The sequence below is a fragment of the Falco peregrinus genome, chromosome 9 (genome assembly GCF_023634155.1).
Source record: "Falco peregrinus isolate bFalPer1 chromosome 9, bFalPer1.pri, whole genome shotgun sequence".
Taxonomy (NCBI): domain Eukaryota; kingdom Metazoa; phylum Chordata; class Aves; order Falconiformes; family Falconidae; genus Falco; species Falco peregrinus.
In genome coordinates, this window is record NC_073729.1 from 7,482,892 (window position 1) to 7,499,819 (window position 16,928).

The following is a 16,928-nucleotide window of genomic DNA, read 5'->3' on the forward strand; positions in this document are numbered from 1 at the left end:
TTATTTTCCTGAAGGATTTAAATGAGCTCGGTAATCTTTTTTAAGTATAAAAAATACCCGTCTGGCTATAACAACAGGAGACATAATTATTTCAAGATCTTATTTTCCCAACTGGGGACTTTGGAGGCAAACTGGCTAGGCTTTGAGTTTGCTTGGAGAGCTTGAAGTGGAAACAGAGTATCTGCAGCCTCACACAGCTCTTCCATCTGCTTTGAAATTTCCTTCTAAAATAAGCTATCTTACAGTGTTAAGGGAACTCTGTGAATGGATCACAAAAATCCTGTTAAAAGGTTTAGTGCACAAATGCAGGTTTTAAATCTGGACTTGTATGTGGCCGTTCAGTTAAAACAATTTCAGTGTTTTGGGTTTTTTCCATCTCCTAAAAATATGAAGCAGTTGTTTTTTCCATAAAGCACAACGTCTTTGAAACACTGAAAACTTATAGCTTGCTTGTCATTACACTGGTCAGTAAACATCAGGGTGAACTTCATATATTTTTCATGGAGTAAGAATTTCAAAACTGCAGTTCTTTATCAGCGTATAATTTATTCAGCACAAAAGACAGTAAACATTCTTTTGGCTGATGTGTTTTCAGGCAACTTCTTAAAGTACTGTTTTTGAAACATGAAACACAAGCCTGTGAACACCAATACAGACATTTGAAATCAGTGAAATTGATAGAATAGGATCTGGTCTGAGTCACATCTCTACTAAGATTGAAACACTGAGAAAACAGTACTTTAAAAAGGCTCAGTTATTTTAATTATTGAAAAATTCTAGCAAAACCACTGAACAGATACTTTGAATATGTAATTGAACTTAATGCCCCAAATAAAAAAGAAAGGCACTGGGGCTGTTAACATCAAAGCTCACATTCACAATCTAGGCCTTGCAACTGATAAGCTCCTTCTGGAAAAAAAAATACTGGAAAAATCTCCATATTTCAGTGTCACTTGAGTAAAACTGACATGATAAAAGCAAATATGTGAAGAAAGAAAAGGCAAAGTTGGGTCAGGTTCCAGCTCCCAGCAATACTATATCATACAAACTCTTAAGTAATGAACTTCATTTAAAAGTAAATTAAGTATTTCTTAGGCAGCTACAAATGAGGCTTTTTTTCTATAGCCTCTACTGAAATACCACTGTCGCAGTATCAAACAAAATAAGCAACAGACACATTGAAAGCAACACTATTCAGATACGTATTTCTACGCTGTTGCAAAGTGCAAACGGTTAACATAAAAACCATTTTTTTCTGGCAAATGATTTATATTAGTTTTGGGGGTTTATAAAAGAATTAATTTTCATGATGGTCCACAGAGGGTTTCTACTAGCCAAAAGTGGTATGTTAAGAATGTCTAAAAAGTATTGCCTTAAAAATCACTAACGTTGCTAGAAAGTTTTCAGAGCAATTTTTTTATTAGACACACAAGACGACTGTCCTAGGCATCTAGAAGGCATCTTTTCAGAGATGCTGAAGACTTTGCCATTCTCAATATTTCTCTGGAAGCTGATAGTGCTTATCTTCTAACACAGAACTTTTCATGTAAGGGCAAACCTGTATTATAAAATACACACAAACACATACATACTTCCTTATATATATTCAATACACATAGATAGATCAATCAATCTCAGGTGTGAGCTGGATTAAAAATAAACCTTCAAAATAGGTTAGTTTTAGTCTGGGTTGTTTCAGTGGTCCATGGTTGTGTCACTGTCCTTCAAACAGCTGTAGCAGTCCAATGTGAAGGCCACAAACTGTACTGGCTGTAGATGCATGCAAGCACCTCTTAAAATGGTTTCCATATCAAAGACGCTATCATGTTGACCTGCCATCTCATGGACAAAGATATCGTACCTATTTCTTGATTCTGTTAAAAGACAGCTGTATATTTGGGTGCAATAAAAGAGCACCACCATTAGAGATGTTTGTAAAATCATACATGCTGCATGAATCTACGTAAAATTCCAGAATCTCTCACCCTACTCACTTTTGTGCACGAATTACTGCAAACAGTGACACAGACTTACTGTGATTGTGATTGTCTATCTTTATTGCTTGTAGCTCAGGTAAAGTTCCTTAAAAGACAGACAGACAGACAGACAGACAGACAGACAGACAGACACCACCCACCCCACCCCCCCCCCACACACACCCTGGGTTGAAAGAAAATGCATATCTTACTGCAATAGTAAAGTGATAAATATTCTCAAGCTAGACATCTAAATAATAATACTTCCCACTCAAAAATATACAGGGCGTTGTATGGTTTGCTGCTGCTTTACAAAATCCAAGAACAAAAAATGAGCAGGAGTAATCTTACTTTCAAAAATGAAAAAGAATAATTGAAAAATAAATGTACTAGAATACATATATTTCAGAAAACCTTTCCTCTCCTGATTCAACCTTGAAAGTCAGAGTACTTTTGTGGGATTTTTTTTTTTAAGAAAAAGGAATAAAGGCTGATTATTTACATTTTCCAAAATTCTCTTTTTAACTTTTTCAAGCAGGATTTTTTTTCCTATTTAAGCCATTGTAGTGCTGTTTCTAGGACTAGAAGTCAGTAATACATAAACCATGCAACCTTCTGAAATAGGGTTACACATATACATAGAAGAGTACAGAGTAATCCAGCTTCCAGTCTTTCAATTACACCTACCACCTATTACCCACAAAATGTAGAAATCCCAAGGTACACAAATATCTCTAAAGGGTAGATTTAGTGTGGTCAGCCAACCACGTGGTCTTTCAGGGGTAGATTCTGAATAATCCTGGTAATAAATCATGAATACACAATTTGCTTTATCCTTATTTCTGAAAAATGAAAGGTCAAGCTGAGCACATGACCACAGACTCTTGATGACAATGCTCAAGTTCATTTCCTCTCTGCACATGCAGCAGCTATTGCTATACATTTCTTCCTGTAAGGCACACAGTTCATAATGTGTTTTTTCACAGTTCTAGTTATAGTAAAAAGATTCCAGCTGTCATTTGTCATTCCTGGTATTCTACACTAATATATCTGAAATCAGAGAAAATAATGATATAATGTATATTATATAATTTATATATATATTACACACATAAATAGAAAAAAGACTGTATACTTTGGCTTGACCAATAGTCTATAGTCAACAGCAATAAACAATCAGTACATATTGTGTTCAGAAAAACATGGGTATCTATTGATTACTTTTTTCTAAAACAAAAGACCACATCTCTATTGTTTCTCACAAAACAAATGTGACCAAATTTCTTTTTAAAAGGAAATCTCTAAGTTTGCAGATAGTTGAACCTCAATTAAACCCTTGCCAAGAAACAACTTGCTATTCATCCAGGGCAGTAATTCTTTACATGGATCTTGACTCAGCAAAATATTAGAGCATCTACTTCACTTTGGCATGCCCACATGATTTGCTGGGCAGAAATGCAATTCTGTTTACATACTGTGTTTAACTGAAACTTCATTGCTTAGCAAATGTATTTCATTCTTCATCACTTTGTGGAGGCTTACAGTTTTATGAGTGGAAATGCGTATCCTTGACAGTAGATAGTCTTTTATTACTTACAAGTTATTAATTGATCTTAAAATTACCTTACCAATGAGCTAATCTTTCTGATGAATAATACATATTATATGTATACACACTATATATATACTGTATATAACATGTATTTTTAATATATAACACATACTGTATATATTGGTTAAAAATACATCTCTGTTTATTTCAGTGCAAATTTTGCCAAAGACTACAGTAGTGTCATAAAAGTGATTACTCAAGCTCCCTATATTTAAAATGAACTGCTGGATGTATGTAACTTCTTTTTAAAAAAGGCACATTCAATTGGTAATCCAGTCAATTCCCCTTACTGATTCAAAAGCAGTTTCATATGTTATATCTATGTCTGAATGCTTGTGCCAATTTCTGTGGGCTTGCAATCACGTTTCATACAACCTACAACCACTTTTCAAAGTTTTTGTATTCTCTCAAGCTCTGTGAGAGAGCTTGTGAAACAAGAGAAAAGAATGATTTCGCACAATATACAGTAAATTACAGAAAGCACATTGGGAAAGAAAAAAAATTAAAAATAATTTTGACCACACAATTTTTTTTTAGATGATTCTTTCTTTTGGAAGTAGGTAAAATTGAACATGAAATCTATACTTCTTTCTAAATTTATTTTCTTAATATACCATATATTTTTTTCAATTCACTAATACAGAAATATGGTTGAAATCTGATTATCTTTGATATTTCCTTCAACTGGCACATGAAAAAGATGTTGATGATCAGGAACCGATCCTGTTTCCATTAACTTCACTAAGAGCTGGACTATATCCTAAATATATAGTATAAAAAAGAGAATATAATTTTAGGTATAAATACCTGTTAGAAAACATTTGCAGCTTGTAATAATTTAAATAACTAAATATGCAATCTAACAGGTGTTTGCACTACACGCAGCACACCAGACATGCACCACACAGACAGGTGGAAATGGCATGGTGTGGTGGCAGTGGTGAGTAGGGAAGACAAGCATCCCAAAGCATCCTGCAACAACAGCGCATACCAGATGTTCAAAAGATCCTATACATTTACAAAGGCAGTAGTGGCATTAAGGCATCAATTTCTAGAGTGCTGTGAAAGAGAAAATTAGCAAGGTTCAGTCTTATGGAGGGGTCTCACATGCAGTACCCTAGTAAGCAATGTGGCATGCAAAGGGGCAGGAACTCTTCTGTAAGGTTAGTCATTTTATGCTCTTGCTGCTATCTCCGAGACACCTTCCTCCACAGTGGCACTGCTCTGGACTATGGGAGCTGAGCACTGAACCCCTAGTGAACCCCTGAGCAAAGCAACTAAGGACTTCTCTGAGACCAGAAATTCCACCTCTCCTGCAGAGCCAGGCTACCCACAGCTCCCCTCTAAGGCATCTAGCAGTTAAGACGCAATAAAAAGACACTGACATGCTGTGTAAGCATTGTTCCTGACTCTAGTTATCCCAGTTATTTTTTTATGTTTTCCCCTTAAATGAGGAAGACATCAGGTGGTAACTCAAACCCTGAGATACACAGACATTTACCTTTTGGAACAAACAGCTTAAACAGTGTTAGATACAGATGTCTAAGTGTTTTGAAAGTATCAGCCTACGGAAGTAAAAAGAAACTACCTGTTTAAATTTGGAGAATTTTATTTAAAATCTGCATGTAGAACTGGGATTGCTTGTTAGTTGATACGCTATAGCAAATGAGGCTTATTTGCAGAGTATATGAAGTGCCTGGATTTCTGTTCGAATCGGGAAAAGCAATACATTTGAATTTTCATTAGACTGCTCCATTTTTACAAAAATGATTCATTGTATAAAAACAGTAGTAAGTGGCTTACTCTCTGTCTTTGTCAACAGACAACTGGCAAATTGCTGGCTGCATATTTCTGTTAGACTACTTGTGTATGGAAATCTGACTGCTTTGCAAGCAATTTAATCAACAGTGTAAATAACCTGTGTAAAATAACCAACAGAGCAAATGCCTTTAAATAATCAAGGCTCTTTAATGTACATACAATAGGCTTTTGTACCTACAATAGACTTGATCTTTATAACCATGGTTCGTTCTCACCTATTATACCACATTGTGCTCTGTAGTAATCAATGCATATAGAGGCTTGATTCTCAAATCTACTCTTTAGTAGGTGCAATTTTTCACCCACAGAAAATTGTGTCCACAATTTCACACTACTAATAAGTTGCCAGGAAAAATAAGATAGGATTACAGATGTAAAAGCTGGAAGCTTGGCCTGGAAATTGGACTGTGATGCATAAATAAAAATCAATCTATCACAACAACAACAAAAAACAAAAACAAAACCAAAAAAAAGAGGAGTGATTTGCTAATGTTCTCCAGATACATCTCCCATTTTTCTTAAGCAATGAAAGTTCCCTGGGTTTTACAACATGGTAGAAGTTTGGTAACATCAAAATTAACAGCTGGCTGGACATCGACCCCAAAGAGTGGTGGTAAATGGAGTTACACCCCGCTGGCACCGGGCACAAGCGGTGTCCCCAGGGCTCAGTGCTGGCGCCGGTCCTGCTTAATGCCTTTATCGATGATCTGGGCGAGGGGATCGAGTGCTCCCTCGGTACCTTTGCAGACAACACCAAGTTGGGGAACAGCATTGATCTGCTGGAGGCAGGCAGGCTCTGCAGAGGGTCTGGGCAGGCTGGGCTGATGGACCGAGGCCAATGGTATGAGGTTCAACCAGGAGCAGTGCCAGGTCCTGCACCTGGGTCACAACAACCCCACACAGCGCTCCAGGCTTGGGGCAGAGTGGCTGGGAAGCTGCCTGGTGGGAAAGGACCTGGGGGTGCTGGCTGGTGGCCAGCTGAACATGAGCCAGCAGTGTGCCCAGGAATCCAACAGCATCCTGGCTTGTATCCAAAACAGTGTGGCCAGCAGGGCTGGGGGAGTGATGGTGCCCTTGTACTTAGCATGGATGAGGCCGCACCTTGAATCCTGGGTTCAGTTTTGGGGCCCTCACTCCAGGAGGGACACGGAGGTGCTGGAGCGTGTCCAGAGACGGGCGATGGAGCTGGGGAAGGGGCTGGAGCACAAGTCTCATGGGAAGCAGCTGAGGGAACTGGGGGTCTTGAGTCTGGAAAGGAGGAGACTCAGGGGGGACATTATTGCTCTCTACAGCTATGTGAGAGGAGGCTGCAGGCAGGTGGCAGTCAGTCTCTTCTCCCAGATAACAAGCAACAGGACAAGAGGAAATCAAGTTGCACCAGGGGAGTTGCACCTGGCAATCAAAATCAATCAAATAAGGAAACTCAGCTTTTTTGTTGTATATAGTAAACGAAGACCTTTAAGACTTGTTATTCACAGATACCCAAAGCTTTTTGATCCTTCACTATAAAGCTTTCAAAGACTTGTGTGGTGGCACACAACTGTCTCAAGTTACATTTGGAGAGAATAAGTTGCAGCTTAGAATAAACTGCAGCTTAGATTCTATCAGAATAAACTTGGACCCATGAAACTTGGGCCTATAAGCATTCTGTCTAGTGTCAGAAGAATAGCATTAAGAAAAATAATTTAGAAGAATATTTTGGTTTTTGTGTAGAAAAGGAGAAAGAGATACGGAAGCTAAGAACAGTAAAAAAATCAGATTATTTTTAAATAGGAACTTTTGTAGGAAATGTGGCTTTTAATATTGCTTAATCTAAATTTGAAATTCTTTCCTGCATTGGTCATCCATTGTGTCTTCAATCCTTTTGTTGAGCAAAGGGACATAGGGCAAAACCATGGAAATAGATACGTATACTATTATTTATAGTATCTGATATACCTAAGTCACTTACTAATTCAGGGCATGAGACTCCTTTTTAGAAGACAATTTAAATATTGCCACTAACTTCTATGTGAGCAACTGCAAGACATGGGTGTGAACTTTTGTTATTTAATATGCAATTCCAATGTTAAAAACCATTATCAATAGTGAATTAATAATATAGTTTAAATAGATGGTGGGGGTTTGAGTCTAAATTCCAGAACAAAGTATCACATACAATTTGTACTTAACATCAGCATTCATTTTCCCTCCACCTCTTCCTCTACCTCAAGGATGCGAAATGCCTTCAAACACAAAGACTAACTGGTGGGGGGATTCCCTTCTACTATGACTCTCACATCCGTTGTCTGCCCTAGCCCATTCAGGAAGTGCTCCCAATCTTCCAAAACATTTAAGTAAATGTCTTTCTCTTGAAGTATCTCCCAGGCCCTGTTAGGAATTACATAAAATTTCTCTTGGCAGTGACCACATCCACATACTGGCCTTGTTTAGACCATGGATCCCACATATTTGGAAGGATGTCAGGACAAAATCAGATGACGATGACAAGGACTCACATACAGATTTTATATTTCTCTCATTCAGAGGAAAAAAAAAATATCATCACTGTTGTCCTCCAGAGCCCAGTCCTCACATAGCCCTCACAGACATTTTTATCTTCTGGAGGAACAGCTAAAGAAATGTCAGCCATATTTGGGCATCAATTTAAATTACAATTTTTTTGTATTCCCAGTGAAAAAAGTAACCCAATAACTTCTAAATTAAATTGAAATTGAGTTAAGTTATGGTAAAAGCACCACAGGGTACACAGATTCATACTAATGCAGTGTACGTGTATTCATGTAATTGTGAACTTAATTAGGAATTCAGACCTGAAGCATAAGTTGCTTGAAAGGAAAAAAATAAATATTTTGAAATACATCAATTGGTGAATATGCCTTCTACAAGAACACATCAAACAAAACAGTACTATCTACAGACAACAAAAGAGATAAATGTATCATCACACAGTATATAAAATGGATATGTAGATCAATATGGTGTATTAGGATATCCTAAAACCAAATCCTAGACATTCCATTTGTGGGAAGGGGGCAATATTGCTGTAATTATTCAATTTCAATTAATTTAATTTCAGTAGTTTATAACTTTATAAATAGGCTTCAAAATTTAAAGCGTCTCTTTTTTGGCCTAGAATTTAGGAATAAGCGGAACTGAAGCAGAACACACACAATGTCATTTAGTATTTAGATGGATGACTAACACATCAGACTAACAGGCACTTAGGTACTTTTGGTCCTCAGTACATTACCATGCTTGAAATTAAACACATGAATTATTTTTTTTAAAAAAATTTGAGCCACAATTATGTCATGGACAATTAAAATCAATACTGCTTACAAACCAAAAAAAAACCCCAGATGCGATATTCCATCTTACAAACTTCAAATTACATTTTTCACACCTGATTAATGAGGAACCTTTGAGAATTGCAGCACAGTATACCTACTTTTGTCTTTTTTTTCCTCAAGGATGACAGAGGGTCAGGTACAGGCAGCTCTAACATCCAGGAAGAGCACATGAATAACCAGATAACTCAGGCAGTACGGAGAGCAGTTCTCCACCCTTTCATCCCTGCAAACAGTATTTGTCCCTTTGATCCCTGAGCAGATCAAACAAAATCCACTAATCAATTATTTTGGTTTTTGTCTTTCAGATGCCGCCACAGGCCTTCAAATGCTGATGGCTAAGTACTTCAGGAATATTTTATTTGTTTACTTTTACAAAACAAATGTTTACCACAAAGGAATATTTTTTCCATCTTGTTATTTCTCTCACCATCCAAAACCATAACTGAAAGCATTCATTTTAAAATAGTTGTGAAAGCTTTTTAGCATTAATTTATTTTGAATATAAAATTTGGAAACTATTGGAAACTTAACTTCGAAAGTGGATTTCTTACACTGCCATTTTTTCAAAACTGCTGAACTTTGGACTTGACAGCTTCTTCACTCTCACCAGCAAAACTCTAGAGGGTTAGGCTTGAATGGACTATTTGAGGGGTGGTGGAGGAGAAAACACATTTCTCTAACACAGAGGTTTCATAAATGTGTGAGGAATAGCTACTTGCCTCCACAAGAATGATAATAAAAATGAGTGGTTTCGGCTGCCCAGTTCTCTGTGACATTGAAGGGGTCTGAGGGACTGACTACCTGGGTGGCCAGTCCATCACATGGCTGCCACTTACACTGTGGTTTCTCGCACATGCTTTGTACCCATCTTAGCCCTCTTCAGTTGCTAACACTGTAGTACAGCTCCTCAGCCTGATCTAAACCACTTAAATAAAACTCAGATGTGTCTCTTGTATTTCTTACTTATGCACATATGTTTGTTTATGTAGGGTTTTATTGGTGCTGCAGCTATATCCACAAAGGTTCATCTTCAACTACTAAATCAGAAAATGCTAACCAGAAAGGTTCAGTCCTGGTAAGGTCATATTATTAGTACCACCAGTGCATCAGTAGCATGCTTACAAGTCATTAAAAATAATAAACATTTTAAAAAAGCAGAGATCAGAAAGAGAGAAGAAAACTAGACTACAAAGGAAGAGCAGCTGAAGTATTGCAATAATAATGTGATAGGAGAAGAAGTTTGGGGAAAGGGAGGAACACTAAAGTGAAACTACAGTGGTGGACCTTGGATTATAATAACCTGATAGCAAAAAAGGTTACTCACCAACTGACACTTGAGAGAAGTTCAGAAGCTGTTGCAGGTGGGTGTCACAGAAGCACCAGCTAAGCAAAAAAGAACAAAAATACATGACAAACTGAATAAAGCACAAGCAACATACAATGGTAATTTCAAAATAGTGGAAGGAGAAAGATAAAAGATGGTATGCATTGAAAAAACAGATGAAGAAAAAGCAGAAACACTCTATTTGTAACAAAGATGCTTTTATCCCACAAGAATGGTATTACTTAACTATCTTTGGAAAATTTTCCATTAGGCTTCCTATTTCTAGATTTGGTTGAAATGCTGTTAAAAATATAAGGTGAGTAGATTACTCAGCAAGCAAAGTTTACCCTAAAAAATCCTTCTGGCCCTCTCCCAGTTATTTTCCACAGACATCTTTCTCAAAATTCTGCACACAGGGATATGATACAAGAGAATAACAAAACCAATTATTCATTGTGAATAGAGTAACTCTAAACTTCTCAAGGCAATAGCACAGAAGACAGCTTGCAGGTATTATTACTTAGAGCTTAGATTTTATAATTACCAAAGGAAGAACAGAAATTAAGTACCAGAACGGAATTCATTAAAATTATTTAGGTTAGGATGGCCCCATGGAAGCCATCTAGTCTAATCACCTGCTCAAGGGAGGGTTAAATTCAAAACTAAATCAGATTTCTCAGGACTCATCCAGTCAGCTTTTGAAAATCTTCAAGGATCTTCAGGGTCCAAAACCTCTCTTCTGTCACTTTCAAATAAATATATGGGCACACACACCTTCTATAACCATCTTAAATTTCTTTAGACATGAAAATATTAGTTTTCTAATTCAGTTGTCTGGTTTTGCCCAGCACATGATTTATCCCTAACGTCTATTATAGCAGGAAACATTTCCTCTCTGTAGGTGTCTGTTCCCCACCCAGCTATGAAAAGAGTCCAGAAGAATAGTTTATGCGAGACAAGTAACCTTTAGACAAGTAAAGTTATTTAAGATGACCCTAATTATGATGTTCAGGCTTGAGCTCATTACCAGTTCCTCTCAGATGGGGTCCTTTCCACTATTCTATACCACGCATTGAATCCTAGTATTGATTCAAAATGGAATTTACTTTTAGGAAGAATCTTGTGTTGCCCAAGATCTTGGAAAACCTTCCATATACTATCATGCAAATAGGGACCGGTAACCCTATGCTTAAATAGTGACTGATAATCATATGCTGCATTGTTCTGTATGGAAACCTGCAAGTATGTTTTATTGATACATTAGCATAATCTATTTTTCCACAGGCTATGTTGTTCCTGCATTTATTAGGAGTTAATAATATGTTCTATCCCTCTTTCCACATTGAATGGACTATTTTATTCCTCTGTATATATATATTTTTACTCCTGCAGTAGCAATTTGATGCTACAAATCCCTTTGTTAATAAAAACACAGAGTAAACTGAGAGTGAGTACATCAAAGGCCCTACTTTTCAGGCCCAGAGAGAAGACCATAGTGACTGGCTTTTTTCCTAAATAGACATTTGAATGTCTGTGTATTAAAGTTCTGAATGTCGATGAACTTGGCTTGTTGGCAGTCCTTCTTCAGATTCTGATTAGTATTTTTGTTGCACTTTCTCAAGCATTTTTTCATAGCACTTTGTGAAAAATTAGTGACACATGCACTGACGTTCCAGTGGTGCTGTGATCTGAACAATATCACTTAAGACTAGAAACATGCACGTGTCTAACAAATATGCAAAAGGATGACTGAGCTGACCACTGTCAAACATGGTGCAGCCACATAGTAATAAGGTTGCAAGTAGCCCACTCCTCTCTCATTGCTGGAACAAAAAGTCAAACCATGAGCAGGAGGAAAAGGGAAGAGATTTGCAGTGACCCGTAATGATTTCATAGGGGAGGTTCCAGCAATGCTTACCCCATCATCAGGGAAAGCCAAGAAAATTTAATTTCTGCACTGTGCTCTCCTACTGGTTTGTAACCCAGGAACTAAGAGACTGAAATATGTAACTGGTAATCACGACTCCGTGAGAATCAGGCAGCACCCAGAAGAAAGTTATGGGAAACTGGGAAGTGATTTGATGATGCCTTTTCTAATGAGGAAGAAAGGATTGTATGAATTAGACAGAACTGTATCACAGGGAGATGAAAGGAACTTAAGACTTTAAGAAAACTCAACTGAGACACAGCATTGCCCTGGCACTATGTTACAACTTTATAATTCTATATGAGTAAAGAGAGAGGCAGCAATATAGGTCATGGACATAACTGTCTATCTGGCTAGTGCAAAAATTCATGGCATTTGGAAAAGAGCCCAAATAATCACTTGATGAAGAAGTACTAGGTCCACTTGGACCAGGAGTCTCCAGGTTGCAAGACCTGTAGATACATTTGGATTAAGCTCTCCAAAATTCCTGCCGGCTCCAGTAGACACACTCTGATAATTTTTTGCTTAAAACACATTTTGATACCATGGTGTCATGACACAACTCCCAGAGCCAGAAACCGTTTTGAGATACCCATTGCCTATGAAGGTGTAGGTTAATTGGTTAAGTCAGAGTTGCAAAGAAGGTGAACCAGTTTGACTGGGTGAAGGGAGAAGTAAATTGTCCTGATGGAACATGGAAAAGAAGGCATACTGTTTCTAGTAGGAAGGCAGAAAAATATTTTAAATGGCAAGAAAAAAACAGACTATGGAATTTCCAAGCATTTCAGTGAAAGAAACCCTTAATCTCATCTATTAATATTTGTCTATTAAACTGCAGCATATCTATTGTGTACTTCGCATTTTCCAGACAGATGGATTGAATCTGTGATCTAAAAGACAAATGAGAGTGAGAATAATAATTTAAAATAAAAAGATACCTGAATCTAGTGAAAGATTTGGGTGAACATCGGCTCTTATTTTATTATTCGATCATATTTCCTTCTTTGTTTTGTCATTTCAGCTATGATCCCTAAGGGACAAGAAGCACCTTTAGCCATATGTTTGTAGCAGGATTTTGCCTCCAAACATATTTGAAACTATTGCATATCCTCAGCATCGCTGCTCCTCTGACTAAAACAAAACCAACTTCTGCTCTAAATATATGTGATAATTATGAGAGTTCTTAGTTAATAGCTTTGTCTTTAACAAACACTTCTTATAAAAGAATTCCATCAGCTACCTTAACAATTAATAAATATCACTATGATTGGAAGCATTTGCTGTTTTCCATATTGTTTATATGTATTGTGTACATATATATTCTCAATCATTCTCCATGAATTAGAGAAAAGTAAATCTTCTCTCCTTCCCTTGATTTTCTCCCTGCAGTTATTTAGAAGTCCAGTTCATATATTGTGTCCTACTTTGATAAGAAAGAAATACTATTGATATTTTTTATTTCAGTTTGATAAAAAGCATGTTTGTTTTCGTTCATAGATTTAAAGCCCCAAAATGGACCAGTACCGTAAATAAAACATGCAATCTCATTTTAAAAATTTATTACAAGGAATTTTGTTTATGATTTCATGTTCTCCAGTAATAATTAATTGGAGGTCTTCACCGGTCCCCACAGACTAACTATCATTCAAAATGCACTAAAGGATGATCAACACACAGCAGCACATCTTCAGCAGTAAAAGTAACCATATGTATTTTTACTACCAGTTTAACATAAATTTAAAAACAAGTCATTTTACAGTGTGTTTTTTGCAAACACTGCCAAGAAAATAGCTAATTTATCAGTTTCTAAGAGTTTGAAGATTTTTTACTGAAGTTACAATCATTACTAAACACTGGCATGATAATACTTAGCACTTTTACAGTGACATGCATTGGAATCTCCTGAAAAGCTTTAAAACTGTTAGTTAATTAACAATAATTGTTTTCAGGAACATATTGAAAAGAATTCCATTTTTTATTCTGAGTGACTTTGACTATATTTGAAGCAACATTACAATACAAGCAAAACTAGCAGCACAGCAGTTTTAGCTCCACAGTACAAAGGAGAAATTTGTCCGGCAAATATACGGCCACCATACATTTCATCACTCAGATGAAATCCCCAAATCTTAGGGTAAGAACAGACTTGGTAGCACATTCTAATCAAATACAAATGGTCCTCTAGTGCAGGGAGACTGTATTACCCTCTCTTACAGCAGGAATGTTCCTGCGTGAAGACGATTATGGAAGTTAGGGAAGCTAGGAAGCATAATAGATGCTGAGAACTATTCTGTACTCACAAATCAGACCTCATTTTGACTATCACACAGTATCTATGCTTTTTAGTAGTAAAGTTAATAATACTATAGAAAAATAGAACACAAAAACTATCTTAGCATCCTAAGCCTCTCTTTTCCAAAGTGAATTATTCATTGATTAAAACAACAACCCTTTCATGAAGCTGTATGTTTAGCCTTTCGTTCCATTGCTTATCTCCTATTTATGCAGATTCTTGAAGCTTCCTGAACCAGGCAGAAAATTCTGTACACGATTTGTACGTATCAAATTATTTTTTTACTGTCTGGCCTAAAACTTATTTTGGAAATATTAATTTCTTTTGCTTTAGAAGTTTCCATGTTCCTCACTTCACCATCTTTTAGATTTTTTCCTCATTTGGCTCCTTATGTTGAAGTGAGTGAACCAGTCCCAGCCTGCCTGGTAAGCACGTACCACTGAGGATATTTTAGAATCATGAAAAGCTGAATATTGTTCTCTCTTCTTCACTGATAAGCTGAACTCATGTTTGCATTTTGAAAGGTTCAATTTCTTAGGTGGACTGGTGCCTTTAACAAAATAAAATAAAATTCTTCCTAATCACTTCTGTCTCCACTAACCACAGATGTTCATTCTAACTGGAGATTCAGAGAATAGCTGAGGTTGGAAGGCACCTCTGCACCGTCCTGCTTAGAGCAGAGCCAGCTCTCGCAGGGCCATGTCTAATTTCCAGAGGCAGAGACTCTCTGGGCAACCTGTGCAAGTGACCACCCTCACAGCTTAAAACAAAAATCCCAACTATCCACCCCACCCCACCCCCCCAAAAAAACCCCAAACAAACAACCCAAGTTAAAAAGAAAGAAAAAGTCTTATGTTTAAATTTATTTTTTTGTATTTCAGGAAAGAGGAGCAAAAGAAAAAGGATCACATTATTTTCTTCTTTACCTCTGCTGAGGAACATTTGCAAAGTTCTTTCAAAAATTAAATGACGTAGTCTTAGGATCAGCATTTCAAATCTGTAACTAGTGTGTATGACTGACTAAAACTAAGTTTCAGCAGTTCACTAGGAAAAGAATTTGACCCATTATTGATAAAGAAAATGAGTCAAAAAGTAAAAAAAACATAGGACAACAGTCTACAAAGCTCTTCATCTTTGCAATATCCTTAATTAGATCACTGAAGGCAGTGCTGTATACCATAGAGCTTTTAAGAACTGGCAAACGCCAGCAAACTCCTACAATTTTTTCAGATTAACCACAGTCCCAAACACATGGCATTTACTTAAATAAGATTAACTGTATTTTTGCAGAAGTGCCAACATTAGGAAAATGCATGTTTTCCTTATGAAGTAGTCTATGATCGTGTTCCTATTTTGCTGTTGCTTATTAATGATCGTTTTTAACAATCAAAAGAACCTTCTATTATTGGTTGGCTTAATCCTGTAAGGTACATAACCTGAAAGTTTTTAGAGGTGGGAGTTTTTCATTGATTCCAATGAGATCTCTGGTTAGTTCAGTACTAGGGGAATCTAGTCCAAGTGCAGAAATGTAAATTTCTGTGCAGTGTCTCGAATGTGCATCTGCCTCGACCACCTCCCAGGGCATCAGATTCCATTCATTCCTTACTCTTTATGCCTACACACTTTAAAAGGTATGTTTTTAGTTGCTAGTACTAATTGAGAAAGTAGTCTCCGACAATCAGAATTATCCCACTAAGAACAAGATGCAGTATAATGTATTTATTTGTATTTCCAATGGCCATTAAATGACAGCATTGTTCATGGAGATTTGGTGTAGTATGAATTTCAACTGTGAGTTTATGAGTGATAAACTGCCACCTTCATGTGCCAAAACTATTATTTTTAAATTTATTAATCCCTGTTAGTATCAAACCTTTCCTTACCATGTTTCTAAACCAAGCTTCTCATTAAACAGAAGCAGAAAACTGAGTCATTGACAAATCTATAATTTATTATACTAAAATTAAGTATTTGGTATGTTACGTAACTTGCTAGCTAATTTAGTGATTATCTTACAAGATATACAACAGTTGATTTATACTACACATATGCATTTAGAAATTAAACCAAATCCTGTAAAACTTAAGGACAGTCTGCTTGGAGTATATCAACTCTGCACAGCAACAGATTTTGCTCATTAATGGCTAATTACACTCCATTTTAAGAACTTGCATAATTTAATTATTTAAGAATCTTGCAATACATTCACTACAAAGCAGCAATATTCGTAATTCCAATTTTGCATTATCTTTGAAGTGTATGCAGTTAAAAAAAAGATATTACAGTGAAATAAATGAAAATATGTTGTTAAGACGTCTCTACTCACCCTAATCTTGCCTCTAACCCTCCCTTCCCCCAGTCAAAAAACATTTTCCCTCATTAATTTTATTTAGCTTCTCTGCTGCCTGCAGACAAGCAGTGAATGTCCAACAAGAAGCTATGGAATTGTAGACATACATCATGTAGTCTGTCTGTTCACAGGGAATTAACAGAATGTCTCCATAAGGTGCATCTTAAAAATGCATGCAAGACAATGTGAAAGACTTAATACTCTCACTTCAGTTTTGCTGTGCACATATAGGCAAAACCAGTTTTATTAGTCCCATTTACCTGTTAAAATAT

General features: G+C 36.6%; 1 long non-coding RNA gene across 1 annotated transcript in view; it reads right to left on the reverse strand.

Moving 5' to 3' along the window:
* The window catches only part of LOC114011844 (uncharacterized), a 146,412-nt gene that overhangs the window by 62,707 nt on the left and 66,777 nt on the right, over positions 1-16,928 (reverse strand). Inside the window, exon 2 of the long non-coding RNA XR_003553957.2 lies at positions 10,087-10,145. This is a non-coding gene — a long non-coding RNA (uncharacterized LOC114011844). The remainder of the gene's footprint in view (positions 1-10,086; positions 10,146-16,928) is intronic.